Genomic DNA, 18,348 nt, shown 5'->3' on the forward strand with positions numbered 1-18,348 from the left:
CTTCATGGTAACTGTCGTGAATGGGTATGTATTACATATGGCACAGGCACAGAATTGGACACAATATAATTCTGGAACAAAGCTATACAGATTATGAATACACATTGGCATACATTTGGAAAGAATATTCCAAGCAAAGCCATCAGTACAGGAAAAGTTTGCATATGTTGAAATAGGATATCAGGTTCAAGTAACTACAGGTATTTATTGATGATCAAATCAGGGAATGACATTTTCTACTGTGCATTTTAAAAAAAGTCAACATGAGAAACAGTATAACATGGCTCAGAGTATGAAAACTTGGAACACGGATAATAGTTGAAAAATTTTTCAGGAATAAAATGATATCTAAAATGAGACAGAGGCATTGAAAAGAGAAAGGAGTTATAGCATAAGTAAGGAGCTAAATGGAGAAGTTTGGAGATTAATTAGGTATAGGAGTTAAGAAAGATAAATGGGTCAATATTGTTACTGTTTCTGAAATTGAAGAGTAAGAGAAAAGCCATTTTTTGAAGGATAGATATCGAGTTCTATTTTGGCTCCATTGAATTTGAGGTGCAATTTAAACACTCAGCAGGATACTTGTAAACATTTGAATATCTTATGCCCCTAAATGTAAGATGCTTTCTCCCCTTTAAAAATAAGAAAATAAAATAAGAAGAAAAAGACTTTTATATTTGATTTTTTTGCCACAGCTCTGCTATTAGGAGGATATTTTGTTTTATTTATTTTTCAATTACTCTATTTGCAGCATCGAAATGTTATTGAGAGAACATACATTACCCTGTAATGACTTCAATCAGTGCTAATTTGGGATACTTACAGAGGTTATCAATATGAAAGTAAAAGAGGAAGCAAAGACAATTAACACCAATTAGTCATTATTCCTGCAAGTGTGACCTCACATGTTTAAAGGAACCAAGGTCTTAAATAATTTAAAGAAGTAATAAAAGAAAGGATTACACAAGAGTTTACAAAGACATCCCAAGAAGAAAAGATACTTTTCAAAGTAAAAATACTCTAATGTCTTATCAAAGGCTTACCTGGGGCTTTGGATAAAATTTATAGTGCCAGTATACTAAGATGATTCAACATTGACTACTTCACAAATAATATAAATGCTCATGGAGAAATCTGCATGACATAAATCCAAAGAAATCACTGTGATAGAATCTGGTATTGAAATGAGTTTGAATAAAATCATTTCATTATTATTTTATATAGTATATGGTTTTAAATATGTATGTACAAGTAAATTAAATATTATGATTAGACTTTTGAATATTTAATCGACAGTATAAGAGTACAGTACATATTTATAATTCCCTTTGGGAGTATGGGAGAATACTTTACATATGTGTTTACCTTATCTTTCAGTATATATACTGAATAGATCAAGATCTACCAATGGTGACCTATACCATTATGTGCACCAAATAAGGATCAGAAGCACATACCAAATGTATTGAATTATCAATACATTTATTACCTTTATTTTATCATCTTACAAATTTTACCCAATAAAGTATGGTCAGTTCATGCGGTTTAATTATTTGAAGTTATAGTTTTTCCTTCAGTTTCCTGCCAGAACTCAAGGCCAGCCTCAAGATCACTTAAAAGGCTGGAGTCCAGAATGCCTAACATCTTATTACCTGTATGGTACTGTGTTGAAAACCGTATTTCTAGTTACTATTGTTTTCTTTTAAAATAGGTGTGTCTCTTCTGGATTCAAAACACAACTACTCTTAAAATACAAATGCTGTTGTTGGTCAGATACAACTGTTGCTGTGCTTGATCCATAAATTAAAAATTTTCCAGGTGTTGTGTGGTCATTGCAGGTTGGTAATGAAATATGAAAATTAAGGTGTTGTGGAGAAGCTCCCTGCAGCCACTGTGGGGAGCCAACTAACCCAGGGAAAGAAGGGACAGAGAGAAAAAGAGACTGAGTCCATGAATGATACTTTGAACCTTTCTCTCAAAATCTTGAAGTCTGCTAATCTGCTGAAGTACTTGTATGCAAACCAATGAAACTCCTTTATTATTTAAGCTATTTTGAGTTCAATTTTCTTTTATATGCAACTCAATTCAACTGTATTAATTTTTAACATTCTGCATTCTTCCTCAAATTTAGTCATTTTCCTTTTCCCACTATAAAGGTATTTTTATTGGTCCTACTTCTACCTTCAGGCATTCCCCAGCCTAGTGTGTATGAATATACTTACAAGGTCCATTGACTGTTCTGTGCATCTATTACATCATGTCATTTGTGTTAGTTATTTTTCTCTGTGAACAAAACACCTGACACAAATATCACAGAGAAAAGATTTATTTTGCTCACAGTTCTAAAGGTTTTGGTCCATATACAACAGATCATATTGATTAGGATTTAAGACTGCTATAGCAGCCAGGAAGAAGAGGAAGGGACCATGGACACAATATAGTCCCCAAGGGCATGCCACAGTGATCTACTTCCTTCAATTTATAGTTCCTGATAACACCTTCAAATTATTAATCTACTGATGAGGTCAGAGCCCAAATTATCCAATCACTTCCTCAAAGCCCTACCTCTGAACATTGCTGCATTAGAGACAAAGTCTTCAACAATGAGTCTTTGGCAGACACTTTATTTCCAATTATAACACCATAATGGCATTTAGTCTTGTTCTATTTAAATTCACAATAATATCCCCAGATATTTTCTGTACTGTCTATGCTTCACCAGTGGTTTCTTGAGTGCATCTCTTTCATACCTTGTGTTTGTCTATGTCAGCCTTTACATCAGATATTTTTCAGTCTCCACTATCAGGTAAAAGCCTACTTAATTTTTCAATACTTACCTCAGATTTCAGTTTTACCAGGAACCCAACTTTCCCATGTGAAGAGAATTATTTACCTCACTGTGTTTCTATTGCATTCTTGGACTTTTCTCTACTCGTTAGTGATTGTCTTTTATCTATACATGTTACCATATTTTATGATCTTTAATGGCAGAGGTCATATTTTATTCATTTTTATTTTCTAGGATCCTGGCATAGTACTAGGCCAATATCCTTGTGTAGCAAACAGAATAAATGCTACATGGAAGGAAAAGAGGACAGAGGGAGAAAGAAAAGAAGGAACATAAAATAACTTTTACAGAAGAAATAAAATCTGAGTATAGGAGACAGTTTTTATAAATGAAGAGTGTAACCAGTACTAATCATAGGTGACAGCTAAGAGATGATTCATGGAATATAAAAATATTACTCCACTGTAGGTAACAAATAGAGTTCACTATTTCATCTATTGCTTGATAAATACTAAGATGCATTTTGTTCATTTGAGGATTACAGAAAGCATTCTAATTTTAGTCTAAAGGTCAAAGCATAAAGAAAATCCAGAAGTATTACTTTGAAGATTAAATTTGATCAAATAACATATTTTTAGCAATGAATGAGGAAACATGAATGTGCAGAATAGCACAGGATCTATGTAGATCCATTGACAGAAGATAGTGTCTAGTGGTGACCAGGAATATTTGCAGGAATCAGCTCATAAGATCACAGAGAATATTATGGAATAGAAGAGCAATAATTTCTCCTTGGGTGTTAGTTATTTGTAAATATATTTTCAACCAATTATGAAATAATTGGAAATAATTTTTGGAAACCAGCTTTTTTTCCTTATGGTTTGAATATGATTTAACCTTTCTGAAATTCATGCTGTGTGTTTAATCCCCATTGTGAGGTATTAACAGGGTGGGAACTCGATCTGACTATGGAGTTTACAGGTGGGGCCTTTGGAGGTTATTAGGAATGAATAAGATCATCAGGATGGGGCCCCTATAATTGAACCCTGGTGGCTTTATAAGAAGATGTATCTGGCAATATAAAGATCTTCACTGACCCTAGACTCTACCAGCATGAAGTCCGTCTCCAGATGTGATCTCTTGATGTTGAATCAGGACTGTGAGCCTATATAAACTTATTTTATTACTTATCCAGTCTGTAGCATTGTTTTATGAACAACAACAACAGAAAAAGACTAAGGCAACCCCTTTTTTATGGTAGAAACTGGATATTTCTTTGTATAATTTCAAGGTTTTTAACTTTAATATCAGGTACTAAAAATGGTCATCAAGTGAAATTGACAAAAACAATCATTGTGCTTCTAATTTGAGACTGTCTTTTAAGTATTCAAGTGGACAACTAGATTGATGATACCTATGAATATCCTGACCTGATATAGAAAACTAATACTCAAAAGAGAATAATTGGAGAATCTATCAGCAGTCTGACAAGAGCTGTTAGACTTCATATTAGTGACGATGAGCATGTCCACGTAATTCAGCCTGGGCACATTCCTCCCTTCCCTGGAGTCACAGCCCAGGGTGGCTGTACCTGAATAACCGAGTAATATATAACCTCCCAAAGTCAATAACACTTGAAATTGAAAAAGTAATATTCAATTAAAGTAAGTTCCTATAAAATTCAATTATAATAAAATTCTAAAAGACATTTCCTTCTGTAATTCCTGTTTTGATTAATGGAATTATTTTGCAAAGCCATCCTGGACTCCTCCCTCTCACTACTTCCTGATTCTCTCTCTACTGTGCCTCTACATTTTTACTGACACTGCTAAATTTCTAAATTGTTTTTCAACTCTATTCTTGTTCCTTGCAAACCTATTTTCTGTATGTGACTTTCAGTCTTTATCACCACCTCAATGGGGCAAAAAATAAACTATTTCCACATTCTAAATGTTCTTCCCTCAAAGTTACCATGATATTAAATGACAATCCCATTTTCTCAATGATGAGCCAACAAAAAACTCTCATACTGCCTCACAATGCACCTTAGGCTCCACTTTTTGATTGTGCTTATAATCAATAAATTCTATCTTATTCTAATGATAGCTGAAACCCTATCTTATTGTAATGATAGCTATAAATCCACCATTATATATTGCCTAATTTGTTGGCATAGCCCTCTAATTCTTTGATTTGCTTCCATGCTTAACTCACTGCACTCTGTGCTACAACAGTACCTGGAGCTTTCTTTTGTAAAAGCATGTTTCAGATCATATCATTCTCTACTTTCAGTTTTCAACAGTTTTCCAGTCTTCACAAGAGTTACAAGCACTCATATCCTCTTTCCCTGATGCATTTTTTAACTTATCTCCTAATATGCTTCCTCTTACTCACTTGCTTATAGCTACTTTGGCCTCTTTGCCAATTTTTTGTACAAGGCAAGCATATTCCTAACTCAGGGTCTTTACATTCATTGTGTCTTTTTTCTGGAACACTTCCCTCCTCACCTTCTCAGGTCAATACACAAACCCCCCTTCATGAAATGTCCTTCCCTGAAAACATTTCTAAAAATGAACTTGCTTCTGTCTTGCTTTCTGTCCTTTACGATGTTTTTTGTTTTATTCATTGTGCTTATGACTATCCAATATTTATTTCCTAATTTAATTTCTTTCTTCAATAGGATATATGTTCCCTAAGAGCAAGACATTAATTTATGTTGTTCATTATTGTATCTTGGGTGATAATGGAATAGTGCTTGGCATGTAATGGAAATTGATCAGGGATTTCTTGACTTTGTTAAATCTCTTTATAAATAATCTTTCTAATATATGTGTGTGAGAATATAAATATGCATTGTGTGTGTGTAAATTAAACCATGTTGCTCATCAATTTAAAAGCTAGTCTTTGGGATTGACTCTCAGCATGACAATATGCAAAACTGCAGTGACATACTCTCCAGTGAAACTTGTGAAAATGTGAAAACAAATAAACAATGCCTGAAAGTTTGGAAATGGCACTAAGTGCACATGCCAAATGAGGAAACATCTATTCAAGAAAAACCTATGATAGTAAGAAAGGCAAGACTTTGTGGTATTATAAACCAATGTGTAGTTTCTAAACTGAGACTCAACACTTCAACTCTAACTTAACACCTCAATTATCTCAAAAGAAGTAGAGCATTTAATTGAGAAATAAACTAAACTTTCCCACTGCTCTCCACATTTAGTATAGCAGCCATGGAAGTACACAGCATGTCTCTTCCTTCAATTTCAGCCATTAAAAGGAAAGTAGCTGGGAGAACTGCTTCTGCTGTGAGTTTGGACTCCCAAAAACATTACACCATGATCACTAGCCTAGGGCATTGCTACCTAAGGTTCTCCTAGAGCTTGGCCACTTCTGCACCAAGAGGGACCCCTCTACAGGGCTGCCTGTGCTCTGACTGAGATTTTTTTTAGAGCTACTCTGTTTTTCCTAACTACCCAATCCTCTATTCTTTGGTTTGTCCCTCCACAGGTCTCAGACCTACCTCTACTCTCTTAGGTGACACTTGCCTACCCCTTCTACTTTTTATTCTTCACGGGTGTTTAAAAAATGAATACTCTGCCTACATTATTCCATTTTGGTAGTTAATTATGAAAAGACCCAAGGCCTCTGTGAAACAGTTTATCTGCATTTTGACAACTCTATATTGCTTATTTATTTTAATGTGTAAGAATTGTACACAAACTTGAAAAAAGTAATCTGTTTCATACTTCCATCTGACAAATTCCTAATATTTTAATGCAAATATATTTAAAAGTTTCTAATAACATGCATATACAGCATATTTGCTTTTTACCATATTTTCTCTTATATTCCCAATTTATTTCCTATTGTGGTAGACACATATTTAATCTCATCTATCTCCATCCTCCCAATATTTCATTATATCAGTAGTCTATAGTTTATGTACGTGTATAGATATTACAGCTGAACAACACTGTACTATGATTTGGTTTCTTTCTAATGTACTTTTTAAATTTTGTGTGTGTGTGTGTGTGTGTGTGTGTGTATGTAATTAATTCTCCACTGTTGCTCTTCACAGAGTTTTGAGTTTTGTATGGATCATTTATATGCTTATTCTCAAGTTTTTTTCAGAAGAGTTATGTGCTCTCATAACATTTAAACTCTTCATGCCATTTATCAGCTTCATCTTGTATGTTCTAGATGACATCTTCTCTGGAGCCTGTCATTTCCTTTCTTCTACCAAGACTGAATGCTTAAGTTATACTATGGTAGTAATTTGTACCTCTCCATCACTACCTTCATGGAATTCTTGTGTCTCATTTTTTTCTGGTTTAGTCCTTGGAGCACATAAATAATAACTTCCTAAAGGATAGTGCATGGAATATATACACATTTTTGAGATCTTATATTTTTAATAAGTCTTTCCTCTTTCTTTTTCTTTGTTCTCATTCAAATAACTAGAGCATTTATGATTAGAAAAAAAAATGTTCCCCAGTGGTTTGAAGGCATTATTTAATTATATTCTAGACTCCTCTTAGACTCATAAGAAGACTAGAGTCATTCAGAACTGTTTTAGTTTTCTCCCTAGATATAATTGGGATAATTTTTATCTCCTCTGTTATAGAATTTCTTGATGATTTATTTTGGATTAGGTATATATTTATCAATTGTTCTGGCTAACTTTTGGATTCTCTTACTCTATAAGAGAATCAGAATTTTCATTTCTATAAAATTCTCTTTTCAGTTACTCCATTCTTTCTTCCTGTAATTTTATTATTATTATTATTATTATTATTATTTAACTTTTATATGTTTTCAATGTGCAGGGAGACCTATCAAATTTAACTTTCTACCTTCGAGTGATTTTTATTTTCAGTTTAGGTATCATTCTTTTTTTTTTTTTTTTTTGAGAACTGTTTTAAACTCTAAATATTCTTTTGCTCTATGAGTCCTCCCTCCCTCCCTCTCTCTCTTTACTTTCTTTCTTTCAGTGCTAGAAATTGAATCCTGGGTTTCACATATGCTAAATATGTGCTCTACTATAGAGTTACACCTCCAACTCTGAATATTCACGTTTTAAGAAATTATTCTTTTGTCATGATTGTGATATACTTGCACACATATGTCTGATGATTCAGCTATTTCTTATAAGGTTTCTTTCACTATCTGCACAATGTGTTTTTATTTTCATTTCTTATTTTGTATTTTTTTATTTTTTGTCTAACTGAGAGTTTTGCTGCAATATCTGATAACCAATGCAAGGAGGCCATACTTAAATACATACTTTGTAAATCTGACTTGAAGCCATGCTTATTCAAACTGCATGGTTATCATAGTTAGTTGATGGTGATATGAAATATCAATTTATGGAAGTGTTTTTCCTTAGTCAATTTCCTAAAGAGGACTTCTCAAACCTCTTAATTGGAATATTAATACTTTTGTACCTTGTAAGAGAAGGGAATCACTGTTCTTATAATTCAGTGATTGGTTTTTCAATTCATTTCTCTGCATTCAGTATGCTATCCCACCATATATTTATCCTAGGTTCTCTGGCATTACAGTCCTTTTGGATGAGAACAATAAGATTGAAAGTTTATTTAAAAATTCTTATTTTCAGCTCTGTTCTACACACCATTTTATTAGATATTTGGTGCCCCAATTCTTAACATTTTATGCTTTCTTTCAATAATCACTGGCTGATTTCTGTGCTCCTGCCATTGACAGATAATTCTTCACTTTTTGTGATGTTTCGATATGTAACTCCTATCCATCTACATCTGCCAAAATATAGTGTCTACAAATGCCATAATATTCTTCTTTTGACTGAATAATAAATGGATGTAACTGGAGAATATCATGGTAAGTGAAATAAGCCAATCCCAAAACAAAGGCCAAATGTTTTCCTTGATAAGTGGATGATGATATAAAATGGGGGTGGGGTCGTGGGGGATAAGGGAAGAATGGAGGAACTTTAGATTACATAGAGAGAAATGAGAGGGAGGAGGGGTTTGAAAAATGGTGGAATGAAACATCATTATCCTACGTGCATGCATGATTACACAAATAGTATGAATCTACATCATGCACAACCATAGAAACAAAAAGATGTACCCCATTTATGTACAATGAATCAAAATGCAGTCTGAAAAAATTTTAAAAAAATTAAAAATTGTATCTAGTTCTCTCATCTTTGCATTTTCCTAGTTTTGTTTTTATTATTATTATTATTGTTATTATTATTAGTTGCTCTCATGTTATGGGAGGTTTGAGATGGAAACTTGGTAAATATTTATGTATAATCCATTGCCTTTCACTGCAAGCTGAATACATGTTTTTATCTCCTCTGTAGTATTATCATTTCTAAGAGTTATATGAAGTGAACATATTTATAATAAAACACATATTATCCATCCTTACAATAGTTTCAAAATGTATTTATTAACTGCCAAAAGTATGCCAGGTAATGTTTCAGGCATGTTACATAACACCATTAAAAAAGAGGGAATTAATGTTCTTTGTATATGGAACTTACTTTTTATAATTAGATGGATGTTAATAAAAAATTAATAATGATATTATTAAGAAACAGAGAGTAATGAGTGATGAGATTGTGAGACATTGGAATTCTCATGCATTGCTGGTCAAAATGCAGAGTGGCATAGCCATTATGGGAAATTGTATGAGAAGTCCTTAAAAAAATAAATAGAATCAACAAATTATCTAGCAACTCAATTTCTGGGTATATAAGTATAAAAATAGAAATCAGAGACTCAAATACAATTTTGTACCATGTTCACACATACTATTCACAATAGTCAAAAGATGGAAGCAACCCAAGTGTCTATCGGTGGATGAATGGATGAATAAAAATACTGTACCAATACTCCATGGAATATCATTGATCCCTGAGGAGGAAGAAAATTCTTATGCAGGTTAGAGCATGAACAAACCTTAGAGACATTATTCTGAATGAAATAAGCCAGTCCGTAAAATACAAATAGAAAGAAAGCCTGAAGTGAAGAAAGTCTGTGAGCCCTTAAATGATGTACCTAAAGTAGTTAAATTCTTAAAGACATAAACTAATATGCTTTGTGGCTATTCAAGAAAGAGGGGGGAATGGCAGTTATTGTTTAATGGGTACACAATTTCACTGTGCAAGATGAAAGTGTCCTGGAGAATTGTAGTGATGGTTGCACAAAAATGTGAAGGTGGTAAATGTCACAGAACTTTACATATAATGGCGATCATCAAGAATATAAGCAACAATAGGTGTTGGCAAGGATATGGGGGAAAAGGTACACTCATACATTGCTGGTGGGGTTGCAAATTAGTGCAGCCACTCTGGAAAGCAGTGAGGAAATTCCTTAGAAAACTTGGAATGGAACCACCATTTGACCCAGCTATCCCACTCCTTAACCCATATCCAAAGGACTAAAAATAAGCATACCACAGTGATGCAGTCACATCAATGTTCATAGCTGCTCAATTCACAATAGCCAGATTGTGGAACCAACCTACATGCCCTTCAAATGATGAATGGATAAAAATACTGTGGTATATATATGCAATGGAATATTACTCAGCTATAAAGAATAATAAAATTGTGGATGGGGGTTTTCAAGATGGTGGACTAGAGGGTGACTGCATTTCATGTTGTTCCAGGACTCAGGATTCAAAAGAGGAGATATTGAGAGACTTGGGACCAACTCAAAGTCGCCAGATGAGTCTCTCCCATTGGGGAGGCGTCCCAGAGGGGGTGGTAGTCCCAGATTGCAGGGAACTTTGTGAAGTAGATTTGCCCGGCGAGACACCCCTCCCCCTGCTGGAGCAGTGAACACGGAAAACTGGGAACTTTGCAGAGGAGGCCGCTCAGCACAACGCTTGGTTTCGGAGCAACCCACCCGGGCTTCAGTGGCTGCCCAGAGGAGGGGCCGCATAGCCAGGCGATTAGGTGCAGAGCAGGGTCCCAGGACCTAGGTGGCTTCTTGGTAGAAGAGCTGCAGAGACAAGCTGAGGGGCAGAGCGAAGGTTCCAGGACTGCAGGCAGCTTCTCTGAGGAGGGGCAGCCTAAGGAGACTTGTCTGTGAAGGGCAAGGCTCCCAGGACCAGGAGGTAGGTCCAGGCCCCTGGGAACATTGCAGAGGAAGACTGCACAGCCCAGGCGGGAAGACACCCCTCCCCCCGCTGGAGCAGTGAACACAGACAACTGGGAACTTTGTAGAGGAGGCCGCTCAGCACAATGCTTGGTTTCAGAGCAACCTGCCGGGGATCTGGCGGCTGCCCAGAGGAGGAGCTGCACGGCGAGCTGTTTGGACTCAGAGCAACCTCCTGAACAATGAGGGGGGGGCTGCCCTGAGGAGGATGAGGTGCGCAGTGAGTTGCTTGGTCTTGAAGAGACCACACAGAACACCAGGTGGCTGCCTGGAGGAAGAGGTGTGCAGAAGGTCACTGGGGCTCGGAGCATCTGTACGAGTCTCCAGGTGGCTGCTCAGAGAAGGGGCCACATAGCCAGGTGATTAGGTGCAAAGCACGGTCCTGGGACCTAGGCGGCTTCTCAGTGGAAGAGCTGCACAGAGACAAGCTGAGGGGTGGAGTGAAGGTTCCAGGACTGCAGGCAGCTTCTCTGAGGAGGGCCAGCCTAAGGAGACTCGACTGTGAAGGGTAAGGCCCCCAGGCCCAGGAAGTAGGTCTGGGCCCCAGGGAACGTTGCCTAGATAGGCTGCCCTGCCAAGGCGGTAGTTGTGGATTGAGGGGAACCTCCAGGAGGGGAACTGACCAGTGAGACCTCCCCAAAGGGTGAGTCTTCCCCACCAGGTGAGGTTTTCCCACAAGGATGGTAAAACCAGAGACACAGGCACAAACAGGCCTTGCCTCAGCCCGCACCATAGTTGCCCTTTGGTTGACCATTGGTCAACAAGTGGAGGCACCTCTTCCCACTAGCAGGGAATATACCCCACCTGAAGGCCAACACCCCTAGAGAGGCAGCTTCCTTGTGGAGCACCACATTATCAACTTCCTCCAAGACTTCAGGCTACCGAAGGCTAAGAGGGGATATACTAGAAATCTTCAGGGACATTATAAGTCAATAGAGGAAATCTGACACATCTCAGCAGTCCACTGATACCTGAAGAATATGAGAAAACAAGGGAAGAGAATGCCTCAAACAAATCTAGATGTGACATCAATAAAATCCAATGACAGCACGGCAGAAGAAATGACAGAAAGGGAGTTCATAATGTACATAATTAACATGATAAGGGAAGCAAACAATGAAATGAAAGAGCAAATGCAGGCATTGAATGATCACACCAATCGACAGTTAAAAGAGCAAATACAGGAAGCAAAAGATCATTTCAATAAAGAGTTAGAGATATTGAAAAAAAAACAAACAGAAATCCTTGAAATGAAGGACAGGATAAATCAAATTAAGAACTCCATAGAAAGCACAACCAATAGGATAGAACACCTGGAAGACAGAACCTCAGATATTGAAGACAAAATATTTAACCTTGAAAACAAAGTTGAACAAACAGAGAAGATGGTAAGAAATCATGAACAGAATCTCCAAGAACTATGGGATATCATGAAAAGGTCAAATTAAAGAATTATTGGGATTGAGGAAGGCTTAGAAAAACATACCAAAGGAATGAACAATCTATTCAATGAAATAATTTCAGAAAATTTCCCAAATCTGAACAATGAAATGGAAAATCAAGTTCAAGAGGCTTATAGGACTCCAAATACACAAAATTACAACAGACCAACACCAAGGCACATTATAATGAAAATACCTAACATACAAAATAAAGACAGAATTTTAAAGGCGGTGAGAGAAAAGAACGAAATTACATTCAGAGAGAAACCAATACAGATATCAGCAGATTTTTCAATCCAGACCCTAAAAGCTAGAAGGGCCTGGAACAACATTTCTCAAGCCCTGAAAGAAAATGGATGCCAACCAAGAATCTTATACCCAGCAAAACTTACCTTCAGATTTGATGATGAAATAAAATCCTTCCATGAAAAACAAAAGCTAAAAGAATTTAGAAAAAGAAAGCCAGCATTACAGAACATTCTCAGCAAAATATTCCATGAGGAAGAGATGAAAAACAAAGAAGCAAAACAGCAAAGGGAGGAGCTATCCTAAAGGAACTCTCAAATAAAAGAGGAGCCAAGTCGTGTCAAAAATAAATAAATAAATAAAATGAGTCAAATGACCGAGAATACAAATCATATCTCAGTAATAACCCTGAATATTAGTGGCCTGAATTCATCAATCAAAAGACATAGACTGGCAGATTGGATTAAAAAGAAAGATCCAACAATATGTTGCCTACTAGAGACACATCTCATAGAAAGAGATACAATAGACTAAAGGTGAAAGGATGGGAAAAAACATACCATGCACATGGGCTGAGCAAAAAAGCTGGGGTATCCATCCTCATTTCAGATAATGTGGACCTCAAGCCAAAGTTAGTTAGAAGGGATAAAGAAGGACATTTCATACTGCTTAAGGGAACCATAAATCAGCATGACATAACAATCATAAATATACCCCAAACAGTGGCTCATCCATGTATGTCAAACAAATCCTTCTCAATCTCAGAAACCAAATAGACCATAATACAATAATACTAGATGATTTTAACACACCTCTCCCACAACTGGACAGATCTCCCAAACAAAAATTGAACAAAGAAACCATAGAACTCAATAACACAATCAATAATTTAGATTTAATGGACATTTATAGAATATACCATCCAATGAAGAGTGAATACACTTTCTTCTCAGCAGCACATGGATCCTTCTCTAAAATAGACCATATATTATGCCACAAAGCTAATGTCAGCAAATACAAGAAGATAGAGACACTACCTTGTATTCTATCAGATCATAATGAATTGAAATTAGAAGTAAATGAAAGAATAAAAAACAGAAATTACTCCAACACCTGGAGATTAAACAATATGCTATTATATGATGAATGGATAACAGAAGATATTAGGAAGGAAATTAAAAAATTCTTAGAGGTCAATGAGAACAAAGAAACATCATATCAAAATCTCTGGGACACTATGAAAGCAGTACATAGAGGAAAATTTATTTCATGGAGCGCATTTAATAAAAGAAGTAAAACTCTAGAAATAAACGACCTAACACTACAGCTCAAAGCCTTGATAAAGAAGAACAGATCAAAACCAGAAGTAGTAGAAGACAGGAAATCATTAAACTCAGAGCTGAAATCAACGAAATTGAAACAAAAGAAACAATACAAAAAATTGACTAAATAAATAGTTGATTCCTCGAAAAAAATAAACAAAATTGATAAACCCTTAGGCACACTAACAAAGAGAAGATGAGAGAAAACCCAAATCACTAAAATTCAGAATAAACAAGGAATTACAACAACAGACACGATTGAAATACAAAACATAATGAGAAACTATTTTGAAAATCTATACTCCAACAAAATAGAATATTTCGAAGACATAAACTGGTTTCTAGAGACATATGAATTGCCTAAACTGAACGAGGAGGACATACACAATTTAAATAGACCAATTTCAAGCAATGAAATAGAAGAAGTCATCAGAAGCTTACCAACAAGAAAAGTCCAGGACCAGATGGGTTCTCAGCCGAGGTCTACAAAACCTTTAAAGAAGAGCTCATTCCAATACTTTTCGAAGTATTCCAAGAAATAGAAGAGGAGGGAACCCTCCCAAACTCATTCTATGAAGTCAATATCACCCTGATACCTAAACCAGACAGAGACATATCGAGGAAAGAAAATTTTAGAACAATATCCTTAATGAACATCGACGCAAAAATTCTCAACAAAATTTTAACAAATCGCATACAAAAACATATTAAAAAGATAGTGCACCATGATCAAGTGGGTTTCATCCCAGGGATGCAAGGTTGGTTCAACATCAGGAAATCAATAAATGTCATTCACCATATCAATAGACTTAAAGTCAAGAATCACATGATTATTTCCATAGATGCAGAAAAAGCATTTGATAAAATACAGCACCCCTTCATGCTCAAAACACTAAAAAAAATAGGGATAGAGGGAACATTCCTTAACATTGTAAAGGCCATCTATGCTAAGCCCATGGCTAATATCATTCTAAATGGTGAAAAACTGAAAGCGTTTCCCTTAAAAACTGGAACAAGGCAGGGATGCCTTCTTTCACCACTTCTATTCAATATCATCCTTGAAACTTTAGCCAGAGCAATTAGACAGACCAAAGAAATTAAAGGGATATGAATAGGAAAAGAAAAACTCAAACTATCCCTATTTGCTGATGATATGATTATATACTTAGAGGAACCAGGAAATTCCACCAGAAAACTTTTAGAACTCATAAGTGAATTCAGTAAAGTAGCAAGATATAAGATCAATGCTCATAAATCTAAGGCATTTTTATACATAAGTGATGAATCTTCAGAAAGAGAAGTTAGGAAAACTACCCCATTCACAATAACTTAAAAAAAAAAAATAAAATACTTGGGAATCAATCTCACAAAAGAGGTGAAAGACCTCTACAATGAGAACTACAGAACACTAAAGAAAGAAATTAAAGAAAACCTTAGAAGATGGAAAGATCTCCCATGTTCTTGGATAGGAAGAATTAATATTGTCAAAATGGCCATACCACCAAAAGTGCTTTACAGATTCAATGCAATTCCAATTAAAATCCCAATGATGTACTTTATAGAAATAGAACAAGCAATCATGAAATTCATCTGGCAGAATAAGAAACCCAGAATAGCTAAAGCAATCCTTTGCAGGAAAAATGAAGCTGGGGGTATCGCAATATCAGAACTTCAACTCTACTACAAAGCCATGGTAACAAAAACGGCATGGTATTGGTACCAAAATAGACAGGTAGATCAATGGTACAGAATAGAGGACATGGACCCAAACCCAAATAAATACAATTTTCTCATACTAGACAATGGTGCCAAAAAGATGCAATGGAGAAAAGATAGCCTCTTCAACCAATGGTGCTGAGAGAATTGGAAATCCATATGCAACAGAATGAAACTAAACCCATATCTCTCACCGTGCACAAAACTAAACTCAAAATGGATTAAGGACCTCAGAATCAGACCAGAGACCCTGCAGATTATAGAAGAAAATGTAGGTCCAGAGCTTCAACATGTCGGCTTAGGACCAGACTTCCTCAACAGTACTTCCATAGCCCAAGAAATAAAAGCAAGAATCAATAACTGGGATAGATTCAAACTAAATAGCTTTCTCTCCACAAAGGAAACTATCAGCAATGCGAAGAGAGAGCCTACAGAGTGGGAGAAAATCTTTGCCAATCACACTTCAGATAGAGCACTAATCTCCAGAATCTATAAAGAACTCAAAAAACTCAACACCAAGAATACAAATAACCCAATCGACAAATTGGCTAAGGAAATGAACAGACACTTCAAAGAAGAAGATCTACAAGCAATCAACAAACATATGGAAAAATGTTCAACATCTCTAGTAATAAGAGAAATGCAAATCAAAACCACCCTAAGATTCCATCTCACCCCAATTAGAATGGCGATTATCAAGAATACAAGCAGCGACAGGAGTTGGCGAGGAATTGGGGAAAAAGGTACACTCATACATTGCTGGTGGGGCTGCAAATTAGTGCAGCCACTCTGGAAGGCAGTGTGGAGATTCCTTAGAAAACTTGGAATGGAACCACCTTTTGACCCAGCTATCCCACTCCTTGGCCTATACCCAAAGGACTTAAAATCAGCATACTACAGAGATACAGCCACATCAATGTTCATAGCTGCTGAATTCACAATAGCCAGAGTGTGGAACCAACCTTGATGCCCTTCAATTAATGAATGGATAAAGAAACTGTGATATATATATACAATGGAATATTACTTAGTCATAAAGAATGATAAAATTATGGCATTTGCAGGCAAATGGATGAAATTGGAGAATATCATGCCTAGCGAGATAAGTCAATCTCAAAAAACCAAAGGAAGAATGATCTCACTGATAAGTGGATGATGACACATAATGGGGGGCTGGAGGGGTTAGTTTTAGGTTTAGAGTGAGGGTTAGGGAGGGTGACAAGAATGGAAGAAAGAAGAACTGTATAGAGGGAAAAGAGGGGTTGGAGGGGTGGGGGGAAGGGAAAAAATAACAGAATGAATCAATCAACATTACCCTATGTAAATTTATGATTACACAAATGATATGCCTTTACTCCATGTACAAACAGAGAAACAACATGTATCCCACTTGTTTACAATAAAAAATAAAATAAAATAAAATAAAATTATGGCATTTGCAGGCAAATGGATGAAATTGGAGAATATCATGCTAAGTGAGATAAGCCAATCTCAAAAAACCGAAGGACAAATGATCTCGCTGATAAGTGGATGATGATACATAATGGGGGGTGGGAGGGAGGCAAGAATGGAGGAAGCAGGGACTCTATAGAGGGAAAAGAGGGGTGAGAGGGGTGGGAGGAAGGAAAAAAATAATAGAATGAATCAAACACCATTACCCTATGTAAATGTATGATTACACAAATGGTATGCCTCTACTTCATGTACAGAGAAACAAGTTGTACACCATTATGATCGCCCACCGCCCGCGGGGACAATCACAACACGTACACTCTTCTTGATCACAGGAACCAAAAAGACTTTATTCCACAAGTTTCAGACTTATATTGAGAACATCAGCCTATCAGAGAGTAGACTACCAGGAAAGTCAGCCTATCAAGGAAGAGTCTCCACACAGATACCAGGATTGCCTCATGTACAACAGCCAACCAGAGTTACTTCCTAAAACTTGTATATGAGTGCAGCTATGTCTGGCAAGCTGCCAGGCGCCATCTTAGAGATCAGGCCAGGGTGCAGCTCTGGGGTCCTCAGAGCCCGCCCCTGACATCTCCCCCTTATTCTTTAAATAAAGAAAAGATGACTTGGGACCATGCCTGTCTTAGGTTGTCCATGGCAAATTACATCCTTACCCGTCATTGGAATTCTGAGCTCCAGGCGTCAGAACCCTGTCTTAGGTTGGTATGCATTTCCACGGATCTTACCCATCTTTGACTACTGGTCCAGCATGCTTAGCCATACTTGGGTGATGTGCCTTTCTCAATGGCTGTCAAAGTCTGTACTATAGCCCGTTGATGACAACAGGCATCTTGGCGAGCTCTGATTTGGCTTCGTATAACATAGGCTATCCCTAAGCAGATAATAATCAGAACAGCTACTGTTCCAACCCACTGTTTTTTCAATCCCAGGGCTTTAGATAACAAAGAGAACATCTCAGATACCGATGCAACTTGAACCCTGGTGGCATTGACTCTGAGTATTTCAGTTCGTAACTGACTGGTTAAATTATCAAACATAGATGACCAATTGCCAGTAAGGTAGACAGAGAGATTTTTAGATAACATAACCACAGAGCTAAGGTTATTATAAGCAATAGGGGTGACACACACTGCTCTTAAAGGATAAACACATCCCAGTCCCAAAAGTTCTTGCAAGATATCCACTTGTTCTTGTAGTAA

The sequence above is a fragment of the Sciurus carolinensis genome, chromosome 15 (genome assembly GCF_902686445.1).
Source record: "Sciurus carolinensis chromosome 15, mSciCar1.2, whole genome shotgun sequence".
In the NCBI taxonomy this organism is placed as follows: Eukaryota; Metazoa; Chordata; class Mammalia; order Rodentia; family Sciuridae; genus Sciurus; species Sciurus carolinensis.